General features: G+C 37.6%; 1 pseudogene; it reads right to left on the reverse strand.

Moving 5' to 3' along the window:
* Window positions 1-444: 444 nt before the first annotated feature.
* Window positions 445-1012, reverse strand: LOC118530580 (large ribosomal subunit protein uL22 pseudogene; annotated as a pseudogene).
* Between the last annotated feature and the right edge of the window lie 22026 nt (window positions 1013-23038).

Consider the following 23038-nt stretch of genomic DNA (forward strand, 5'->3'; position numbering starts at 1 on the left):
TAGAACAGGTATAGGGATATTAAATTGGCAGGCAAGGAAACAGGCAATTTGCATAAAATCTTATGTTCAGCTAATAGCAGAACAAGGACTATTTGCCTTTCAAGCAATATATGTTTTGTTTGTTTGTTTGTTTTTGTTTTGTTTTGTTTTTCCTCTACAGTTGAAGCCAGAAAGCTGATATCCTAAACTGCTATCTCTTTTGGTAAATATACAAAGTGGTGTTGGCTTTTTGTTCCAAAATCTTCAACACACGTTTCTACACTTTTCTACTTCAAATAGTATAATTACCAGCAAATAACTTAAGATACATTTTAAAATATAGACAAATATGCTGATTTTTTTATTTGATAAACTTGTCAATTATATAATTAATGCATTAATAAGAATTGCCATGTCTGAATTCCTGAAATCATGTGATACACTTATTTCCCCTTTTATTTGCTTTTATTTCATGCAGGTTTTACTCCAGGACCATAGGTTTTGTTTCTTCAGTTTCTTCTGGGATACCTTTTTCTTCTGTGCAACCTCCTCTTCTGATTTAGGAATAATCCGCTCTTTTTCCAGTAGGGATCATCTCAATGTGGCAGGGAGAGCTCATGTATGAGTTAATCTGACCACGAGCCCTGTAAGTTCTATGCTGCATCTTGGGAGCTTTGTTCATCTGGATGTGCTCCATGACCAGAGAATCTACATCTAAACCTTTAAGTTCAGCATTACACTCTGCATTTTTAAGCATGTACAATAAAAATTCAGCACTGTTTTTGGGCCACCAGCCCTGTGTGCAGCCCCACTGTTTGGCCTAGGCGCACCTACCAACTCCACTGCAGGAGTGACGGTATGGCACACATGGCTTCTGCAAAGTGACATCTTTCTGATACTTGGTGGCTTTTCTGATATTCATACCCTTGGCCTGGGTAGTTTCACAGGTGCTCTTAGAGTGAACATGAAGATTTGAATCTCTTGATATGCATGATTTTGTAGGGTTTTCTGGGTCAAGTGAATAGGGAGCCATTTTTGAGATCACCTAAGGCTGCTTATGGGAAGAGTGAAGTAATTTGATATACTTAGACATTTGAGTGACCCTGCACTTTTAGAATGTATGAATGGTCCATAAATTTAACTTTGAAATAATTCAATACAGGAAAACATGTTGTTTGTGAAAGTATTTTCCCACTATTAAGATATATAAAGTAGCTTTTCTATCTTTCAGGTTGGTATTTGACTTCAAACTTTTAATTTTTATTGTGATGATGAATGAATAGATAACATTTCATTTCCAATTGCAGAAGAAACATAGGAAGGATGGCACATCTTTATTGGTTGATTGAGGCTCATTTAAAGAAATCAAATATGTATCAAAATGATGAAATTTCCTTAACTATAGAGAACAAACTGATGGTTATCAGAGGGGACATTGGTGGAGGGATGGGTTCAATAGGTGATGGGGGTTAAAGAGTGAACTTTTGTGAAGAGCACCGGGTGATATATGGAAGTATTAAATTACTATATTGTACACCTGAAACCAATATAACACCGTATGTTAACTAATTGGAATTAAAATAAAAAACATTACTTTTAAGGCTAATATCTAGCCTCTGCCTTCTCTCTAAACCACCTCCCAAACACCTGATTTTCCTTAATAATACAAAAGAGTTGGATCATCAAAGAAATTTTCTAAAAATATAATTGGCACTACTTCTATGCTCTTAAGCTGACTTTTGACTCACCAGAGCTGAAAAAATATTGCTATCTTTTTCTTTATGCCTCAGCAAAACTCTGGTTCTCATGTACACAAACACATCAGGCCTGATGGGCTGGCACTCTTGCCTGAAATAGAAATTCTGACAGAGTGTCTTTTTCTACCTCCTCTACCCTCCTGTGAGCATTTCTTACCATGTCCTGCCAAAGAACTACTCAAAGAGAACTGTGTATCTGTGTGTGTGTGTGTGTGTGTGTGTGTGTGTGTGTGTGTGTATGTGTGTTTTCTCTAGCCTTAATGCCATGGATGAAAAGAAAAGGATTTGTGACATATGAGCACTGCTGTTATCCAGATGGTTGCTATAAAAGAGAAAGACAATGGCTTAGAATCAATAAAAAAACTTCCTTTCCTGTCCAGATGTCATCACTACAAGTGCCTTCTTTGCTATTGAGTACCTGTTGCAGCCACACTTATTAATAGTTATCATACTTTCTGTGACAAAGAAGGAAGGTTATAACTGGGATTTTTTAATAGTCAGCTACTAGATAATTGAATTAATAGGCTAATGCAAACAAATCACTTTGAATTTTAATATTTATTACCTTCTACATATATATTTCTGAAAAATAGTTCATCACCCTGCCTCCAAATGACAGCCTAGAGGTAGCCATAACACCCACCTTTCTTTCATGTTGTCACTGCTTGAGTCATATGTATTAAACATTGTCATTTTTGTCATAGTTTTTGGTATTAAAAATCAACATTCCCTGCCTTTTTTGCTTCTTGCCTATATAGTTCTATGTTAGGGCTTTCAGGGATCAGAAATTTATGTGATAGAGGGTAGAGGGAGTCCCTGTATTCCATTCATCTTCACTATTGCTCTAGTGTGACAGCTTCATTGGCTAACTTAAGTGTGATTTGCTCTGAAATGTAAATTTCATAATTTTATACGTATACACTGAGATATATTGAAATGTTTTTATGTGAAAGGATGTAATTTCATACTCTCCAGGGAAGATAGGAAAAGTGCTATTTCCATTTTAAAGACAAGAAGACTAAGACTTAGGGAATCAAGATATGGTTCTTGAATTTTAGACTTCAGACTCTAAATCCAGCTATTTTTCTACACAATCACATGATTTCACTAAATATTTGGGTAACACTGAGAAACCTATTGTTTGTTTGACTTGTTCTTTCTGAAAAGCAAGGATGATAAGAAGAAGATAAGCCATAGGATAAGATACCAGAAATTGAGGCATTTACACTCTGAAGTCTCTTAGTTGCTATTAAGGAACATTAAAATTACAAAAAGTCTATCTTCATGGAGAGAAGAATATAATAAAATGTTACATGACTACACTTTGTTCAACAGTGGGTCAAGGGAGAATGCAACTAATATTTATTAAGTTTGTACTATCATGCTAGTATTTTTCATTTACTTATTACTATAAATTTGTGAGTAGATTATTAGTCCCATTGTGTGTGTGTGTGCACAAGCCAGGTCTGGCACTTTACTTTTTTTTTTTTTATGTTATGTTAGTCACCATACAGTACATCATTAGGTTTTGATGTAGTGTTCCATGATTCATTGTTTGCATATAACATCCAGTGCTCCATGCAGTACGTGCCCTCTTTAATAGCCACCACCAGGCTAACACATCCTCCCACCCCTCTCCCCTCTAAAACTCTCACTTTGTTTCTTGGAGTCCATAGTCTCTCATGGTTCATCCTCCCCTCTGATTTCCGCCCATTCATTTTTCCCTTCTTTCTCCTAATGTCCTCCAGGATATTCCTTATGTTCCAAAACTAAGTGAAACCATATGATAATTGACCTTTTCTGCTTGATTTATTTCACTTAGCATAATCTCTTCTAGTCCCATTCATGTTGATGCAAAAGTTGGGTATTCATCTTTTCTGATGGTTGAGTAATATTCCATTGTGTATATGGACCACATCTTCTTTATCCATTCATCTGTTGAAGGGCATCTCGGCTCTTTCCACAGTTTGGCTATTGTGGACATTGCTGCTATGAACATTGGGGTGCATGTGACCATTCTTTTCACTACATCTGTGTCTTTGGGGTAAATACCCAGGAGTGCAATTGCTGGGTCATAGGGTAGCTCTATTTTTAACTTTTTGAGGCACCTCCACACTGCTTTCCAAAGTGGCTGTACCAACTTGCATTCCCACCAACAGTGTAAGAGGGTTCCCCTTTCTCCACAACCTCTCCAACATTTGTTGTTTCTTGCCTTGTCAATTTTTGCCATTCTAACTGGTGTAAGGTGGTATCTCAATGTGGTTTGGATTTGAATTTCCCTGACGGCTAAGATGATGAACATTTTATCATGTGTCTGTTAGCCATTTGTATGTCTTCTTCGGAGAAGTGTCTGTTCATGTCTTCTGCCCATTTTTAATTTGACTTCATTATTTTTGGGGGAGATGTTGAGTTTGAAAAATTCTTTATAGATCTTGGATATCAACCATTTGTCTGTAGTGTCATTTGCAAAGATCTTCTCCCATTCTGTGGGTTGACTCTTTGTTTTGTTGACTGTTTCCTTTGCTGTGCAGAAGCTTTTTATCTTGATGAAACCCCAAAAGTTCATTTTTGCTTTTGTTTCACTTGCCTTTGGAGATGTGTCATGAAAGAGGTCGCAGTGGCCAAAGTTAAAGCGGTTACTGTCTATGTTCTCCTCTAGGATTTTGATGGATTCCTGTCTCACATTGAGGTCTTACATCCACTTTGAGTTTATCATTGTGTATGGTGTAAGAGAATGTTCGAGTTTCATTCTTCTGTATCTAGCTGTCCAATTTTCCCAGCACCATTTATTGAAGCGACTGTCTTTTTTCCATTGCCTATTTTTTCCTGCTTTGTTGAAGATTATTTGACCATAGAGTTGAAGGTCCATATCTGGGCTCTCTATTCTGTTCCATTGGTCTATATGTCTGTTTTTGTGCCAGTGCCATGCTGTCTTGGTGATCACAGCTTTGTAATATAGCTTGAAATCAAACAACGTGATGCCTCAGCTTTGTTTTGCTTTTTCAACATCCTTGGTGATTTGAGGTCTTTTCTGATTCCATACAAATTTTAGGATTGTTTGTTCCAGCACTTTGAACAATGCAGTTGGTATTTTGATCAGGATGGTGTTGAAAGTATAGATTGCTCTGGGCAGCATAGACATTTAACAATGTTTATTCTTCCGATCCATGAGCATGGAATGTTTTTCCATCTTTTTGTGTCTTCTTCAATTTCTTTCATAAGTGTTCTGTGGTTCCTAGAGTATAGATCCTTTACCTCTTTGGTTAGGTTTATTCCAAGGTATCTTATGGTTTTTGGTGCTATTGTAAATGGAATCAATTCTCTAATTTCTCTTTTTATAGTTACATTGTTAGTGTATAAGAAAGCAACTCATTTCTGTGCATTGATTTTGTATCCTGCCACATTACTGGATTGCTGTATGAGTTCTAGTAATTTGGGGGTGGAGTCTTTTGGGTTTTCCACATAAAGTATCATGTTATGTGTGAAGAGAGAGAGTTTGACTTCTTCTTTGCCAATTTGAGTACATTTTATTTCTTTTTGTTGGCTAATTGCTTTTGCTAGGACTTCTAGTACTATGTTGAACAATAGTGGTGAGAGTGGACATCCTTGTCGTGTTCCTGATCCTAATGGAAAGACTCTCAGCTTTTCCCCATTGAGAATGATATTCGCTGTGGGTTTTTCATAGAAGGATTTTATGGGATTGAGGAATGGTCCCTCTATCCCTATACTCTGAAATGTTTTAATCAGGAAAAGATGCTGTATTTTGTCAAATGCTTTTTCTGCATCAATTGAGAGGACCATATGGTTCTTCTGTCTCCTCTTATTAATGTGTTTTATCACACTGATTGATTTGTGAATGTTCAATCACCCTTGCATCCCAGGGATAAATCCCACTTGGTCGTGGTGGATAATCCTTTTAATGCACTGTTGGATCCTATTAGCTAGGATCTTGTTGAGAATTTTGGCATCCATATTCATCAGGGATATTGGTCTGAAATTCTCCCTTTTGATGGGGTCTTTGCCTGGTTTTGGGATCAGGCTAATGCTGGCCTATAAAATGAGTCTGGAAGCTTTTCTTCTGTTTCTATTTTTGAAACAGCTTCAGAAGAATAGGTATTATTCTTTGAATGTTTGGTAGAATTCCCCAGGGAATCCATCAGGCCCTGGACTCTTGTTTTTTGGGAGGTTTTTGATCACTGCTTCAATCTCATTACTGGTTATTGGTCTATTCAGGTTATCAATTTCTTCCTGTTTAGTCTTGGTAGTTTATAGGTTTCTAGGAAGGCATCCATTTCTTCCAGGTTGCTTAATTTATTAGCATATAGTTGTTGATAATAATTTTTGATAATTATTTCTATTTCCTTGGTGTTAGTCGTGATCTCTCCTTTTTCATTCATAATTTTATTAATTTGGGTCCATTCCTCTTTTCTTTTCGATAAGTCTATCGATCTTATTAATTCTTTCAAAGAACCAGCTTCTAGTTTCGTTGTTCTGATCTACTGTGTTTCTGGTTTCTAATTCATTGATCTCTGCTCTAATCATAATTATTTCCCTTCTTGTGCGTGGGTTAGGCTTATTGTTGTTGATTTTCCAGTTCTTTAAGGTGTAAAGGTAGTTTGTGTATTTGGGATTTTTCTAGGTTTTTTGAGTGAGGCTTGGATGGCTATTTATTTCCCTCTTAGGACCACCTTTGTCATACCCCATAGGTTTTGGACTGATGTGTTTTCATTCTCATTGGTTTCCATGAATTGTTTAAGTTCTTCTTTGATTTCCTGGTTGACCCAAACTTTCTTGAGCAGGATGGTCTTTAGTTTCCAAGTGTTTGAATTTCTTCCAATTTTTTTCCTGTGATTGAGTTCCACTTTCAAAGCATTGTGGTCTGAGAATATGCAGGGAATGATCTCAATCTTTTGGTATCAGTTGAGACCTGATTTGTGACCCAGTATGTGGTCTATTCTGGAGAAATTTCCATGTGCATTCGAGAAGAATGAGTATTCTGTTGTTTTAGGGTGGAATGTTCTGTATATATCTATGCGGTCCATCTGGTCCAGTGTGTCATTCAAAGCTCCTGTTTCTTTGTTGATTTTCCGCTTAGATGATCTGTCCACTGCTGAGAGTGGAGTATTGAGGTCTCCTACAATTAACGTATTGTTATCAATATGACTCTTTATTTTGGTTAACAGTTGGCTTATGTAGTTGGCTGTTCCCATGTTGGGGGCATAGATATTTACAATTGTTAGATCTTCTTGTTGGATAGACCCTTTAAGAATGATATAGTGTCCTTCTGTGTCTCTAACTACAGTCTTTAGTTTAAAATCTAATTTGTGTGATATGAGAATTGTTACCCCAGCTTTCTTTTGAGGTATGTTGGCATGAAAGATTGTTCTCCATCCTTTGACTTTCAGTCTGGATGTATCTTTAGGTTCAAAATGAGTCTCTTGTAGACAGCATATGGATGGGTCCTGTCTTTTTTTTTTTTTAAGATTTTATTTATTTGACAGAGAGAAACAGCGAGAGAGGGAACACAAGCAGGGGGAGTGGGAGAGGGAGTAGCAGGCTTCCTGCAGAGCAGGGAGCCCGATGTGGGGCTCGATCCCAGAACCCTGGGATCCTGACCTGAGCTGAAGGCAGACACTTAACGACTGAGCCTGTCTTTTTATCCAATCTGCAACCCTGTGCCATTTTGTGGGAGCATTTAGGCCATTCACATTGAGAGTGATTATTGATAGATATGAATTTATTGTCATCATGTTGTCTGTGAAGTCCTTGTTTCTATAGATTGTCTCCGTAAATTTCTGTTCTATATCACCCTTGGGGTAGTTCTTCTTTTATAGAACCCCTGTTAATATTCATTGCAGGGCCGGCTTAGTGGTCACATATTCTTTCAGTTTCTGCCAGTCATGGAAGCTCTGCATCTCTCCATCCATTCTAAATGAAAGCCTTGCCAGATAAAGTATTCTTGGCTGCATGTTCTTCTCATTTAGTACCCTGAATATGTCTTGCCAGCCCTTTCTGTCTTGCCAGGTCTCTGTGGATATGTCTGACATTATCCTGATGTTCCTCCCTCTGTACGTAATGAATCTCTTCCTCCTAATTGCCCTTAAGATGGTTTCCATGGTTCTGAGATTTGCGAGTTTTACTATTACATGCTGGGGCATTGGTCTGTTCTTGGTCTTGGGAGGAGTCCTCTCTGCCTCTAGGACACACGCTTGTTTCATTCCCCAGATTAGGGAAGTTCTCAGCTATGTTTTGCTCAAATATATCTTCTAGTCCTCTCTCTCTCTCCACCCCCTCAGAGATCCCAATAATTCTGACATTGGAACTTTTCATGGTGTCATTTATTTCTCAAATTCTGTTTTCATGGATTTTAAGCTGTTTGTTCCAGGCCTCCTCCTGTTCCTTCTTTTCTATCAGTTTGTCTTCTAGATCACTAATTCATTCTTCTGCATCATTTACCCTGGGTGTTAGAGTATCTCGATTAGACTGGATCTCATTGACAGCATTTTTAAGTTCTTCCAGATCAGCTCTCATTTCTGCCCTTAGAGAATCTATGTTGCCATTAATCGTTTTCTCCATACTAGCTATTGTCTTCATAACTGCTACCCTGAAGTCTATTTCTGACATCTTCTTATGTCCATATCCATTTGTTCTGTGGCAGAAGTCACAGTCTCTGAGTCTTTCTTATTTTGGGCATTCCTCCTTGTTGAAGAGTTGTTGAGGGAATGTACAGAGTCCAAATTATTGACCACAACACAAGCAAGATGCACCTGTTTTATAGGGACCTTAGTGTTTTTGGCCTCTTGTTCTTCTGGCCTGTCTTCTGGGGGAGGGGCCTGTTGTGCTGTTACTCAGGCAACCCTGTTTGTGCAGAGTTGCCCTTCCCCCCTGGGGGGGATGGGCTCAGTTAAAATCGGTTTTTTGGGGCTTTTGTTCTCTGGCCACTTTCTGCATCTCTTCTGAGAGAGCAGAAGTTACCATATCCCAACCTCTGCAACAGAACAGAGAGATCTCAGTCAGTTCTTCAGTGACCTCTCCTGGCCATACTGTTCCGTTTCTGTCTGTGCTGCTAAAAACTGCAGCATCCCGGGTTGTGTGCCCCACAGTAGCACTCCCAGCCCTCACTTCCAGGTCCAGGCACATTTCTACCCTCTGTGTTTGTAAAACTGCCAGCCACCCCCAGTTCACACGTGTGCCCCCACAGCTCTAGGTTTTAGTCCTGGGGGCTGCTCTAAAGTCCTTTCCATGACACTACTGGTCTGCGAGTCTGTGCCCCATCCCCAGTGCAGGAGGTTTTTGCTCTCTGGCGGTGCAGGATCCCAGAGGCTCCCTCTCCCTTCCATTTATCTTTGATATCTGCCCACAGAATCATGGCTCCCCACTTCATACCTTGAAACCAACCACCGGGGATATTCTGTTTGTAGAGATCCAGATATATCTTACATCTCAGGCTTATTTCATGGGTGTTCAGTGGTCTGGTAGATATCCAGCTCAGTTCAGGGGACCAGTTGAAATAAGGTCCCCTACTCCTCCTCCATCTTTACAATGTCCCCTATTAGCCCCATTTTTTAATAGAAGCATGTAATGATGCTCTCTGAGGTTATTTAGCATGCCTAAGATTACCCAAATAATAACTGTGTGAGCCTGAGTTTGAACCAAACTCTTTTTACTCCAAAGTCAATAGATGAGAGAAATCTAGCTGTAAAGAACAGATCATAGGAGAGCAAATGAAAGAGCAGAACAATCTAGAGTTGTTAGACAAAAAATATGGATGGTAGGAAGATTTGCCACCTGCTTAAGGCCAACTAAAGTCCCCAGTGCCATCCATGTCTCCCTCCTTAGGTCAGATTGACTGCCATCAACATGCCATTGGCACACATTGATGAGAGAAAAAGAAATTGGGACTGATAAAAAGTTTCTTTTGACATTTCTATCCTTTAAGTATTTATATTTTATTTCTTTATGGTTAGGGGCTATCTTAAAATATCTTAGACTCTTCTGAATATTTGGCCATGGAAGAAACAATTTAAACATACTTTTGGTTCTATGCTTATTTATTTCTTCATTTCAGCTCTTGTTTAATTTTTACTGTATGCTGAGAAAAAAGTAAAAATTAAAATTTTTTAGGATAGGGGTGCTTTGAAAGCAATATTTGTAGAAGAATCTGCAGCATCAAAATGAAGTTAGCAAAAAAAGAAGGTGTTTTGAAAGACTACATAGAAAATGTGGGTGACCTTGACATCTCTAATATCCATGAAATCAATGAAGTACCTCACTAAGCTATCTAATGGAAACAAGAAAATCTCTCAATTTTACCAAAATTCTTCTTTTTTAGGAATGTTGTTGCAGCAACTTTAGAGACTGAAATATTTTCCAACAATTCCTCCTGTGAAATTCCAATAACTTCTCAGATAAATTATGAGCTCTATACCCACCCAGAAATAACAAAAAGGAATCAAAAGTTCATATTACTGAAAGAAAAAGAAATGGAATCTGTTTTTCCATGAAAAATCTCCAGCCAATTTATGTCTCTGTGGAAAATATTTATCTGAAGTAAACAATTTCTGGTAATTCTTTAAACTTATTTTATAACCTCAGTTGTAAAGTATTTTAATCTTAAAAATGTCATTGATTAATCTCTGAAATATTTACTATATGTCATATACTAACAGAATTATTTTACTTAATTGTATATCTTAACAATGATTCATTATAGGGATTTTAGAAACTTCCCAGGAGTATATTTGTTGAGACCACATTCAGCCCTCCAGTCTTTGATCAACCATCTTCAAATAATCTGTCACAAATAAGTTTCTGAAGAATACATTGTGCTGAAAATGATATTAAGGGGATATGATTGGACCAATGGCACTACTTACTACAGAAAGTCAAGTTAACTTTCTAATCATTATGGAAAGTAACATACTTAAATAAATTTCAGATAACTAAAAATCTATAGAACCTGAGTAATATTTTCTCTTTTTTTCATGATGCTGTTTTCCCCATAAATTATAATACCTTAAGAGTAGGGGCTTTGCATGATTTTTCTTTGTATCTGCAGTAATTAAGCTATAATAGACACTTGATAAGTATTTGTTGGCTTCAATTAAGCATATTGAGCAGGTATGTGTTACCTATCTTTTGTGTTCATCATACTCGTAGCTTTGTGTGGTACATACAATATTTTCTTATGCTTCCTGCATATAAAAATGTATACTTGAATTTAAAAAAATAAGAGAGGCCCACACAAACAAAATTATGTGTGTTCCTAGGTATAAGTAATAGGAAAAATCAGCCTACTCGACTGCAAATTTATGGAGGGATTTGATAATATTAGGAAAGATACCATGGATGATGCAGGGCTTTCTAGAAAGAATAGTAGATTCATATATATAGAGAGAGGGTGTGTCCATATTTTGTGTAGGAGGTAGGGTTTGGTCTTTGGAAACAGTGATAAGTTCTTAAAGGAAACAGATTAAGATATGGCTGCCAACAGTTGGTTTACATATAGTAGCTACTAGAGTCATTTAAAATTTTTTAGCTCAGTGGTGCTAAATGGAACCAGTGTTTTAAAAGACTGATTTGGCAGCAATTTGCAAGGTAGTTTAGAGCAATTGCAGAGTCCATGCAAGTGGCTATGTTATTTCAAGCAATGAGAGTAATTAGGAAAGAATAGTGACTAAATACTTTTCCTTTTGGTATATGATGTAAGAAATCTTCATTTCTACAAGAAATTAGATTAAGTGATGGTACTAAGGTATGTTAGTTTTAAAGTTTTTCTTTTTAGGCGGAGCAAGATGGCGGAGGAGTAGGAGACCTGGATTTCATCTCCTCTCAGGAATTCAGCTGGATAGGGATCAAACCATTCTGAACACCTACAAACTCAACAGGAGATCGAAGAAAAGAATAGCAACAACTCTCTGAACAGAAAAGCGACCACTTTCTGGAAGTCATATTCTATCCCTTCATAGTAGTTACCCGTATTTTGGCATATATATATAAGTTGTTCTCTCTTTAAAATCTTGAGATAGTTTCTTCTAACAGATCAAAATATACTCTAAATCTCTAGTGTATGGTTTTTTTCTACTCCCCTGCCTGATCACATTCTCTCCCTTTTTTCTTTCTTTCTTTTTTTTTTTTAATCCTCTTCTTTCTTTTTTCAAGCAACTTATCAATCCTTTTTTAAAATTTTTTATAATTTCCATCTTTACAGTCATATTCCATCCCTTCATCATATCAACCCTTATTTTTGTACATATATAAATTTTTCTTTCTTTAAAATTTTGGGAGGGACTTTCTTTTAACAGACCAAAATACACCCAAAATCTAGTGTGTGGCACTGATCTATAAACCAGCCTGATCATATTTGATCACATTTTGTTTTTGTTTTGTTTTGTTTTGTTCTGCTTTTGTTTGTTTTTATCTTTATCTTTTTCTTTTTTTCTTTCTTTTTCTTTTTTCTCTCTTTCCCTTTCTTTTCCCACTGCTTCAGGTCTTTTCTGATTTGTTTAGAGTATATTTTCTGGGGACGTTGTTACCCTGCTAGCATTTTGTTCTCTCATTTATCTATTCTCCTCTGGACAAAATGACAAGATGGAAAAAATCACCTCAACAAAAAGAACAAGAGGTAGTACCGACTGCCAGGGACCTACTCAATACGGACATTAGTACGATGTCAGATCTAGAGTTCAGAATCATCACTTTAAAGATACTAGCTGGGCTTGAAAAAAGCATGGAAGTTATTAGAGAAACCCTTTCTGGAGAAGTAAAAGAACTAAAATCTAACCAAGTAGAAATCAAAAAGGCTATTAATGAGGTGCAATCAAATATGGGGGCACTAACTGCTAGGATAAATGAGGCAGAAGAAAAAATCAGTGAGATAGAAGACCAAATGATGGAAAATAAAGAAGCTGAGAAAAAGAGAGATAAACAACTACTGGATCACGAGGGCAGAATTCGAGAGATAAACGATACCATAAGATGAAACAACATTAGAATAATTGGGATCCCAGAAGAAGAAGAAAGAGAGAGAGGGGCAGAAGGTATAATGGAGCAAATTATAGCAGAGAACTTCCCTAATTTGGGGAAGGAAACAGGCATCAAAAGCCAGGAAGCACAGAGAACCCCTCTCAAAATCAATAAAAATAGGTCAACACCCCAACATCTAATAGTAAAACTTACGAGTCTCAGAGACAAAGAGAAAATCCTGAGAGCAGCTCGGGAGAAGAGATATGTAACCTACAATGGTAGAAACATTAGATTGGCAACAGACTTATCCACAGAGACCTGGCAGGTCAGAAAGGACTGGCAGGACATATTCAGAGCACTAAATGAGAAAAATATGCAGCCGAGAATACTATATCCAGCTAGGCTGTCATTGAAAATTGAAGGAGAGATAAAAAGCTTCCAGGACAAACAAAAACTAAAGGAATTTGCAAACACGAAACCAGCCCTACAAGAAATCTTGAAAGGGGTCCTCTAAGCAAAGAGAGAGCCTAAAAGTAACATAGACCAGAAAGGAACACAAACAATATACAGTAACAGTCACTTTACAGGCAATACAATGGCACTAAATTCCTATCTTTCAATAGTTACCCTGAATGTAAATGGGCTAAATGCCCCAATCAAAAGACACAGGCTATCAGATTGGATTAAAAAACAACCCATCGATATGCTGTCTGCAAGAGACTCATTTTAGACCCAAAGACACCTCCAGATTTAAAGTGAGGGGGTGGAAAACCATTTACCATGCTAATGGACACCAAAAGAAAGCTGGGGTGGCAATCCTTATATCAGACAAATTAGATTTTAAACCAAAGACTGTAATAAGAGATGAGGAAGGACACTATATCCTACTTAAAGGGTCTATCCAACAAGAAGATCTAACAATTGTAAATATCTATGCCCCTAACATGGGAGCAGCCAATTATATAAGGCAATTAATAACAAAAGCAAAGAAACACATTGACAACAATACAATAATAGTGGGGGACTTTAACACCCCTCTCACTGAAATGGACAGATCGTCTAAGCAAAAGATCAACAAGGAAATAAAGACTTTAAATGACACACTGGACCAAATGGACTTCACAGACATATTCAGAACATTCCATCCCAAAGCAACGGAATACACATTCTTCTCTAGTGCCCATGGAACATTCTCCAGAATAGATCACAACCTAGGTCATAAATCAGGTCTCAACCGGTACCAGAAGATTGGGATCATCCCCTGCATATTCTCAGACCACAATGCTTTGAAACTAGAACTCAATCACAAGAGGAAAGTCAGAAAGAACTCAAATACATGGAGGCTAAAGAGCATCCTACTGAAGAATGAATGGGTCAACCAGGAAATTAAAGAAGAATTAAAAAAATTCATGGAAACAAATGAAAATGAAAACACAACTATTCAAAATCTTTGGGATACAGCAAAGGCAGTCCTAAGAGGAAAGTATATAGCAATACAAGCCTTTCTCAAGAAACAAGAAAGGTCTCAAGTACACAACCTAACCCTACACCTAAAGGAGCTGGAGAAAGAACAGCAAATAAAGCCTAAATCCAGCAGGAGAAGAGAAATAATAAAGATCAGAGCAGAAATCAATGAAATAGAAACCAAAAGAACAGTAGAACAGATGAACGAAACTAGGAGCTGGTTCTTTGAAAGAATTAACAAGATTGATAAGCCCCTGGCCAGACTTATCAAAAAGAAAAGAGAAAGGACCCAAATCAACAAAATCATGAATGAAAGAGGAGAAATCACAACCAACACCAAAGAAATACAAACAATTATAAGAACATATTATGAGCAACTCTATGCCAGCAAATTAGATAACCTGGAAGTAATGGATGCATTCCTAGAGATGTATCAACTACCAAAACTGAACCAGGAAGAAATAGAAAACCTGAACAGACCTATAACCACTAAGGAAATAGAAGCAGTCATCAAAAATCTCCCAAAACACAAAAGCCCAGGGCCAGATGGCTTCCCAGGGGAATTCTACCAAACATTTAAAGAAGAATTAATACCTATCCTTCTGAAACTGTTCCAAAAAATAGAAATGGAAGGAAAACTTCCAAATTCATTTTATGAGGCCACCATTACCTTGATCCCAAAACCAGACAAAGACCCCATCAAAAAGGAGAATTACAGACCAATATCCCTGATGAACATGGATGCAAAAATTCTCACCAAAATACTAGCCAATAGGATCCAACAGTACATTAAAAGGATTATTCACCACGACCAAGTCGGATTTATCCCTGGGCTGCAAGGTTGGTTCAACATCCGCAAATCAATCAACGTGATACAATACATTAACAAAAGAAAGAACAAGAATCATATGATCCTCTGAATAGATGCAGAAAAACCATTTGACAAAGTACAGCATCCTTTCTTGATCAAAACTCTTCGGAGTATAGGCATAGAGGGTACATACCTCAATATCATAAAAGCCATCTATGAAAAACCTACAGCGAATATCATTCTCAATGGGGAAAAACTGAGAGCTTTCCCCGTAAGTCAAGAACATGGCAGGGATGTCCACTATCACCACTGCTATTCAACATAGTATTGGAAGTCCTAGCCACAGCCATCAGACAACAAAAAGAAATAAAAGGCATCCAAATTGGCAAAGAAGAAGTCAAACTCTCACTCTTTGCAGATGATATGATACTTTATGTGGAAAATCCAAAAGACTCCACCCCAAAACTGCTAGAACTCATACAGGAATTCAGTAAAGTGGCAGGATATAAAATAAATGCACAGAAGTCAGTGGCATTCCTATACACCAACAACAAGACAGAAGAAAGAGAAATTAAGGAGTCGATCCCATTTACAATTGCACCCAAAACCATAAGATACCTAGGAATAAATCTAACCAAAGAGGCAAAGGATCTGTACTCAGAAAACTATAAAATACTCATGAAAGAAATTGAGGAAGACACAAAGAAATGGAAAAACGTTCCATGCTCATGGATTGGAAGAACAAATATTGTGAAGATGTCAATCCTACCTAGAGCAATCTACACATTCAATGCAATCCCCATCAAAATACCATCCACTTTCTTCAAAGAAATGGAACAAATCATTCTAAATTTGTATGGAACCAGAAAAGACCCTGCATAGCCAGAGGAATGTTGAAAAAGAAAAGCAAAGCTGGCGGCATCACAATTCTGGACTTCCAGCTCTACTACAAAGCTGTCATCATCAAGACAGTATGGTACTGGCACAAAAACAGACACATTGATCAATGGAACAGAATAGAGAGCCCAGAAATGGACCCTCAACTATATGGTCAACTAATCTTTGACAAAGCAGGAAAGAATGTCCAATGGAAAAAAGACAGTCTCTTCAACAAATGGTGTTGGGAAAATTGGACAGCCACATGCAGAAGAATGAAACTGGACCATTTCCTTACACCACACACAAAAATAGACTCCAAATGGTTGAAAGACCTCAATGTGAGACAGGAGTCCATCAAAATCCTAAAGGAGAACACAGGCAGCAACCTCTTCGACCTCAGCCGCAGCAACTTCTTCCTAGAAACATCGCCAAAGGCAAGGGAAGCAAGGGCAAAAATGAACTATTGGGACTTCATCAAGATAAAAAGCTTTTGCACAGCCAAGGAAACAGTCAACAAAACCAAAAGACAACTGACAGAATGGGAGAAGATATTTGCAAATGACATATCAGATAAAGGGCTAGTATCCAAAATCTATAAAGAACTCATCAAACTCAACCCCCAAAGAACAAAGAATCCAATCAAGAAATGGGCAGAAGACATGAACAGACATTTTTCCAAAGAAGACATCCAAACGGCCAACAGACACATGAAAAAGTGTTCAATATCTTTCGGCATCAGGGAAATCCAAATCAAAACCTCAATGAGATACCACCTCACACCAGTCAGAATGGCTAAAATTAACAAGTCAGGAAATGACAGATGTTGGCGGGGATGTGGAGAAAGGGGAACCCTCCTACACTGTTGGTGGGAATGCAAGCTGGTGCAGCCACTCTGGAAAACAGTATGGAGGTTCCTCAAAAAGTTGAAAAGAGAGCTACCATATGATCCAGCAATTGCACTCCTGGCTATTTACCCCAAAGATACAAAAGTAGGGACCCGAAAGGCTACGTGCACCCCGATGTTTATAGCAGCAATGTCCACAATAGCCAAACTGTGGAAAGAACCAAGATGTCCATCAACAGATGAATGGATAAAGAAGGTGTGGTATATATATACAATGGAATATTATGCAGCCATCAAAAGGAATGCGATCTTGCCATTTGCAACAACGTGGATGGAACTGGAGGGTATTATGCTGAGCGAAATAAGTCAAACAGAGAAAGACATGTATCATATGACCTCACTGATATGAGGAATTCTTAATCTCAGGAAACAAACTGGGGGTTGCTGGAGTGGGGGGTGGGGTGGGAGGGATGGGGTGACTGGGTGATGGACACTGGGGAGGGTATGTGTTCTGGTAAGCGCTGTGAATTGTGCAAGACTGTTGAATCTCAGATCTCTACCTCTGAAACAAATAATGCAATATATGTTAAGAAAGAAAAAAAGAAGAGAAGAATGTAGCAGGAGGGGAAGAATGAAGGGGGGGAAATCGGAGGGGAGAAGAACCAGGAGAGACGATGGACTCTGAAAAACAAACTGAGGGTTCTAGAGGGGAGGGGGGTGGGAGGATGGGTTAGCCTGGTGATGGGTATTGAGGAGGGCACGTTCTGCATGGAGCACTGGGTGTTATGCACAAACAATGAATCATGGAACACTATATCTAAAACTAATGATGTAATGTATGGGGATTAACATAACAATAAAAAAATTAAAAAAAAAGAATGAGAAAAAAAAGTTTTTCTTTTTAAAGATTATTTATTTATTTATTTGACAGAGGAGAGACAGCGAGAGAGGGAACACAAGCAGGGGGAGTGGGAGAGGGAGAAGCAGGCTTCCTGCTGAGCAGAGAGCCCTAGGCAGGGCTCAATCCCAGGACCCTGGGATCATGACCTGAGCCGAAGGCAGATGCTTAATGACTGAGCCACCCAGGCACCCCTAAGGCATGTTAGTTTTAGAGTAAGGATGGGTCATCCAGGCAGCAAGGGGGTTAGTAGGTGACTGATATAAAGGAATATGATTTAGACATGAAATGGGAATAAATTATGAAGTTGCAATTATAGATGAGTTGGAGCAGGGAGGGATAAGCTTGGAGTAGAGAGTCAGGGTCTAAATCTTAGGAAATACTTGTAAATTGAAAGCTTATAAAAAATAAAATCCAAGAGGAAAGGATAGGAGAATCTGGACAATATAGTGGTTCAGTCATCAATTGAAATAAATTTCAAAAAATTTGAGACTGTTCTTAGTAGTTAATCTTACAAAATGGCTTCACTTTATATCCTTTTGAATCATTAGTAAAATATTTGGAATTTAGAGGAAGTAAGCATAAAGACTCAAAGTTCTATTTTGGGTTTTATCCCAATACACATATTTAACATATTAGGCTGTATTTTGGGCATCCATGGTCACATCAACCCACTTCAATATGGTTGAGTTTTTTGTTTTTTGTTTTTAAGATTTTATTTATTTATTTGACAGAGAGAGATAGAGAGTACAAGTAGGCAGAGGGGCCGGCAGAGGGAGAGGGAGAAGCAGGCTCTCCGCTGAGCAGGGAGCCCGATGCGGGACTCGATCCCAGGACCCTGGGATCATGACCTGAGCCGAAGGCAGCCGCTTAACTGACTGAGCCACCCAGGCGCCCCCAATATGGTTGAGTTTTAGTCACATTTTCTCAGTTGGAAAATACAAAGCCTTCCAAATGGAAACGCTGTCTTCTCCTTTGAATCCCGCCATGGCTATGTCTGCTGGAAGTTTAGTCTGCATTACATTATCATTCAGTTAAAATTATCTTTTGACAAGCCTTTTGTTTACTTAAACACCTAAGCAAAGAAGGAGGCAGCTTATAATAGAAAGCTCTTTCTTTTTTTTTTTAAATAGCATTCTAAAAAGGCTCTGTAAAGGTGAGAGATTTAGTTGATTTAAAAAAATGATTTACAGATTTAAGGGAAGATTAAAGACCATGTATTAGAGAGCCTCCCACACTCCCAATTAAACTAACAGTACTTTCAGATTTTTCTTTAGGAAAAACAAAAAATATCTAGATTCAGTCAATATGTCTAGAATTTTGTTAAACTTCAAATGATGATTCCATTGTAATCATGTGTCTATTCTCTTTTAAGAATAATGCAGAAAAATAAAACATTCTTAGAGACATGATGGAGAATTAAATGTAGTAAACAACATTTTTAGGTTTTTTTTTCTTTCCATTCTCTGATCAATTTATTGGCGTAACATATGAAGAAAACTATTTAGATTAAAGAACATTATATTTTGAAAGATAGCAATTCCTATAGAGCTTACTGAATGCAAACAATGTTTATTAGGTGGTGTTTGGATTATTGAAAAACAAAGGAAAAAACAAATAGTAAATAGTAGCAATCACTAAAGTAGAGACATATCTTAAGGTATTAATTTCACATGGACAAAATAAGCCTGTCATCTTTTCCCCCTACAAATCTACTTCTCTTCCATCTATTGAAGTGCTAACCACCAATCTCATTCTCCTTTGATATGCTCCTCCATTATCTATTATTCAGTCTCTTCCAGATGGCTCAAATCAACTCCTATCATTGTTCTTCCTTCAATTTATACATTAACACCTAGTTTTTCTATTAGAATAATCTTATCAAGGGCAATCTTAGAGAAGAGGTACACTAATAGATAAATGTGTGTGGTTGGACAGCAAGAAAATTCTTGAGTGATAGACTAATTATCCAGTGAAATCTGCTAAGACCTAAGAAGGTTGATCCCTCCCAATTCATCTTGCTTGAAATATCCTTTGCACTCCGGCTTTTAAGCACAGCTTAGAAGATACTTCTTCTGTGGATTCCTTGGGCCCTTGGGTCCAAAGTGATGCTTTTCTATTTTGTGGTTCCTAACAATTGATTGCACCTCAGTTATAGCACCCATTACATTTGTTTTTATTAATATGCTTATCTTATTCTACTCATAAGATAATAAGCTCCAGGAAATGATCTGGATTTTTCCCTTTCAATGTATAATATTTTTAAAATATATTAAGCACTTTATATATTTTATTTTATTTATTATTTATTTTTTTAAGATTTTATTTATTTGACAGAGAGAGACACAGCGAGAAAGGGAACACAAGCAGGGGGAGTGGGAGAGGGAGAAACAGGTTTCCTGCTGAGCAGGGAGCCCAATGTGGGGCTCATCCCAGGACCCTGGGACCATAATCTGAGCCAAAGGTAGACAATGACTGAGCCACCCAGGCGCCCCTAGCACTTTATATATTTTAATGAAATTGGAGTGTTCTCTTCATACATCTCTTCTTTATCTATGAAATATGATGGGTTGTATGTGTAATATTCTATATGTAGATTTCTAGGATTTTTTGACTATGAGTCTTCATATTTGATAACATAAATGTATTTTTATAATTTTTATTTAAATTCAATTTAATTAGCATATACTGTATTAGTAATTTCAGAGGTAAAAATTACTGATTCATCAGTTGTATATAACATCCACTGCTCATTAAATCAAGTGCCCTCCTTAATGCCCATCACCCAATTACCCCATCATCCTATCCACCTGCCCTCCAGCAACTCTCAGTTTGTTTCCTATAGTTAAGGGTCTCTTAGGGTTTGCCTCCCTCTCTGTTTTCATTTTATTTTATTTTTCCTTCCCTTCCCCTATGTTCATCTGTTTTGTTTCAAAATTCCACATATGAGTGAAATCATATGGTATTTGTCTTTCTCTGACTGAATTAATTTCACTTATAATATTACCCCTCTAGTTCCATCCATGTCATTGCAAATGGCAAAATTTCATTCTTTTTGATGGTTGAGTAATATCCCTTATGTACCACATCTTCTTTATCCATTCATCTGTCAATGGACATATGGACTCTTTCCATACTTTGGCTATTGTGGATATTGTTGCTATAAACATTGGGGTGCATGTGCTCCTTTGAATCACTATGTTTGTATCCTTTGGATAACTACCTAGGAGTGCAATTGCTGGGTGGTAGGGTAGTTCTATTTTTAATTTTTTGAGGAACCTCCATACTGTTTTCCAGAGTGGTTGCATCTGTTTGCATTCCCACCAACAGTGTGAGAGAGTTCCCTTTTCTCCACATCCTCACCAACATCTGTTGTTTCCTGACTTGTTAATTTTAGTCATTCTGACCAGTGTGAGGTGGTATCTCATTGTGGTTTTGACTTATATTTCCCTGATGACAAGTGATGTGGAGCATTTTTTCATGTGTCTGTTGGCCATTTGTACGTCTTCTTTGGAGAAATGTCTGTTTATGTCTTCTGCCCATTTCTTGACTAGATTTTTTGTTTATTTGGGTGTTGAGCTTGGTAAGTCCTTCATAGATTTCAGATACTAGCCCTTTATCTGATATGTTATTTGAAAATATCTTCTCCCATTCCATAGGTTGCCTTTTAGTTTTGTCAATTGTTTCCTTTGCTGTGCAGAAGCTTTTTATCTTGATGAAGTCCCAATAGTTCATTTCTGCTTTTGTTTCCCTTGCCTCTGGAGATGAGTCTATCAAGAAGTTGCTGGAACCAAGGTCTAAGAGGTTGCTGTCTGTGTTATCCTCCAGGATTTTGATGCATCCCTGTCTCACATTTAGGTCTTTCATCCATTTTGAGTTTATTTTTGTGTATGGTGTCCGAAAATGGCCCAGTTTCATTCTTCTGCATGTGGCTGTCCAGTTTTCACAACACCATTTGTTGAAGAGACTGTCTTTTTTCCATTGGACATTCTTTCCTGCTTTGTCGAAGATTAGTTGACCATAGAGTTGAGGGTCCATATCTGGGTTCTCTATTCTGTTCCATTGGTCTATATGTCTGTTTTTGTGTCAGTACCATGCTGTCTTGGTGATGACAGCTTTGTAATAGAGCTTGAAATCGGGCAACGTGATGCCCCCAGCTTTGTTTTTCTTTCTCAATATTTCCCTGGCAATTCGGGGTCTTTTCTGATTCCATACAAATTTTAGGATTGTTTGTTCCAGCTCTGTGAAAAATGTTGCTATTTTGATAGGAATTGCATTGACTGTGTAGATTACTTTGTGTATCATAGACCTTTTAACAATATTTTTTCTTTGAGTCCATGAGCATGGAATATTTTTCCATTTCTTTGTGTCTTCCTCAATTTCTTTCATGACTGTTCTATACTTTTCAGCGTACAGATCCTTTACCTCTTTGGTTAGGTTTATTCCTAGATATCTTATGGTTTCTGGTGCAGTTGTAAATGGGATCGATTACTTGAATTCTGTTTCTCCTGCTTCATTGTTAATGTATAGAAATGCAAGTGACTTCTGTGCATTGATTTTATATCCTCCAACTTTGCTGAATTCTCACATCAGTTCTAACAATCTTTGGATGGAGTCTTTGGATTTTCTACATAGATTATCATGTTGTCTGCAGCAAGTGAAAGTTTGACTTGTTCTTTGCTGATTTGGATGCCTTTTATTTCATTTTGTTGTCCATTGCTGAGGCTAGGACTTCCAATATTATGTTGAACAACAGTGGTGAGAGTGGGCATCCCTGTCGTCTTCCTGACCTTAGGGGAAAAACTCTGTTTTTCCCCATTGAGGTTAATATTTGCTGTGGGTCTTTCATATATGACTTTTATGATGCTGAGTTATGTTCCCTTTATCCCTACACACCAGAGAGTTTTTACCAAGAAAGGATGCTGAATTTTATCAAATGCTTTTTCTGCATATATTGAAAGGATTATATGGTTCTTCTCCTTTCTTTTATTAATGAGTCACAATGATTGATTTCTGGATGTTGAACCAATCTTGCAGCCCAGGAATAAATCACAGTTGGTTGTGGTGAATAATCCTTTTAATGTCCTATTAGCTAGTATCTTGGTGAGAATTTTTGCATCCATTTTCATCAGGGCTATTAGTCTGTAATTCTCCCTTTTAGTGGGGTTTTTGGTTTTGGGATCAAGGTAATGGTGGCCTCATAGAATGAGTTTGGAAGTTTTCCTTCCATTTCTATTTTTTGAAAGAGTTTCAGGAAGTGTATTAATTCTTCTTTAAATGTTTGGTAGAATTGTTCTGGGAAGCCATCTGGCACTGGATGCTTGTTTTTTGGGAGACTTTTGATTACTGATTCAATTTCTTTGCTGGTTATGGGTCTGTTGAGGTTTTTCTATTTCTTCCTGTTTCAGTTTTGATAGTTTATATGTTTCTAGGAATGCATC

This window comes from Halichoerus grypus, chromosome 6, assembly GCF_964656455.1.
Source record: "Halichoerus grypus chromosome 6, mHalGry1.hap1.1, whole genome shotgun sequence".
In the NCBI taxonomy this organism is placed as follows: Eukaryota; Metazoa; Chordata; class Mammalia; order Carnivora; family Phocidae; genus Halichoerus; species Halichoerus grypus.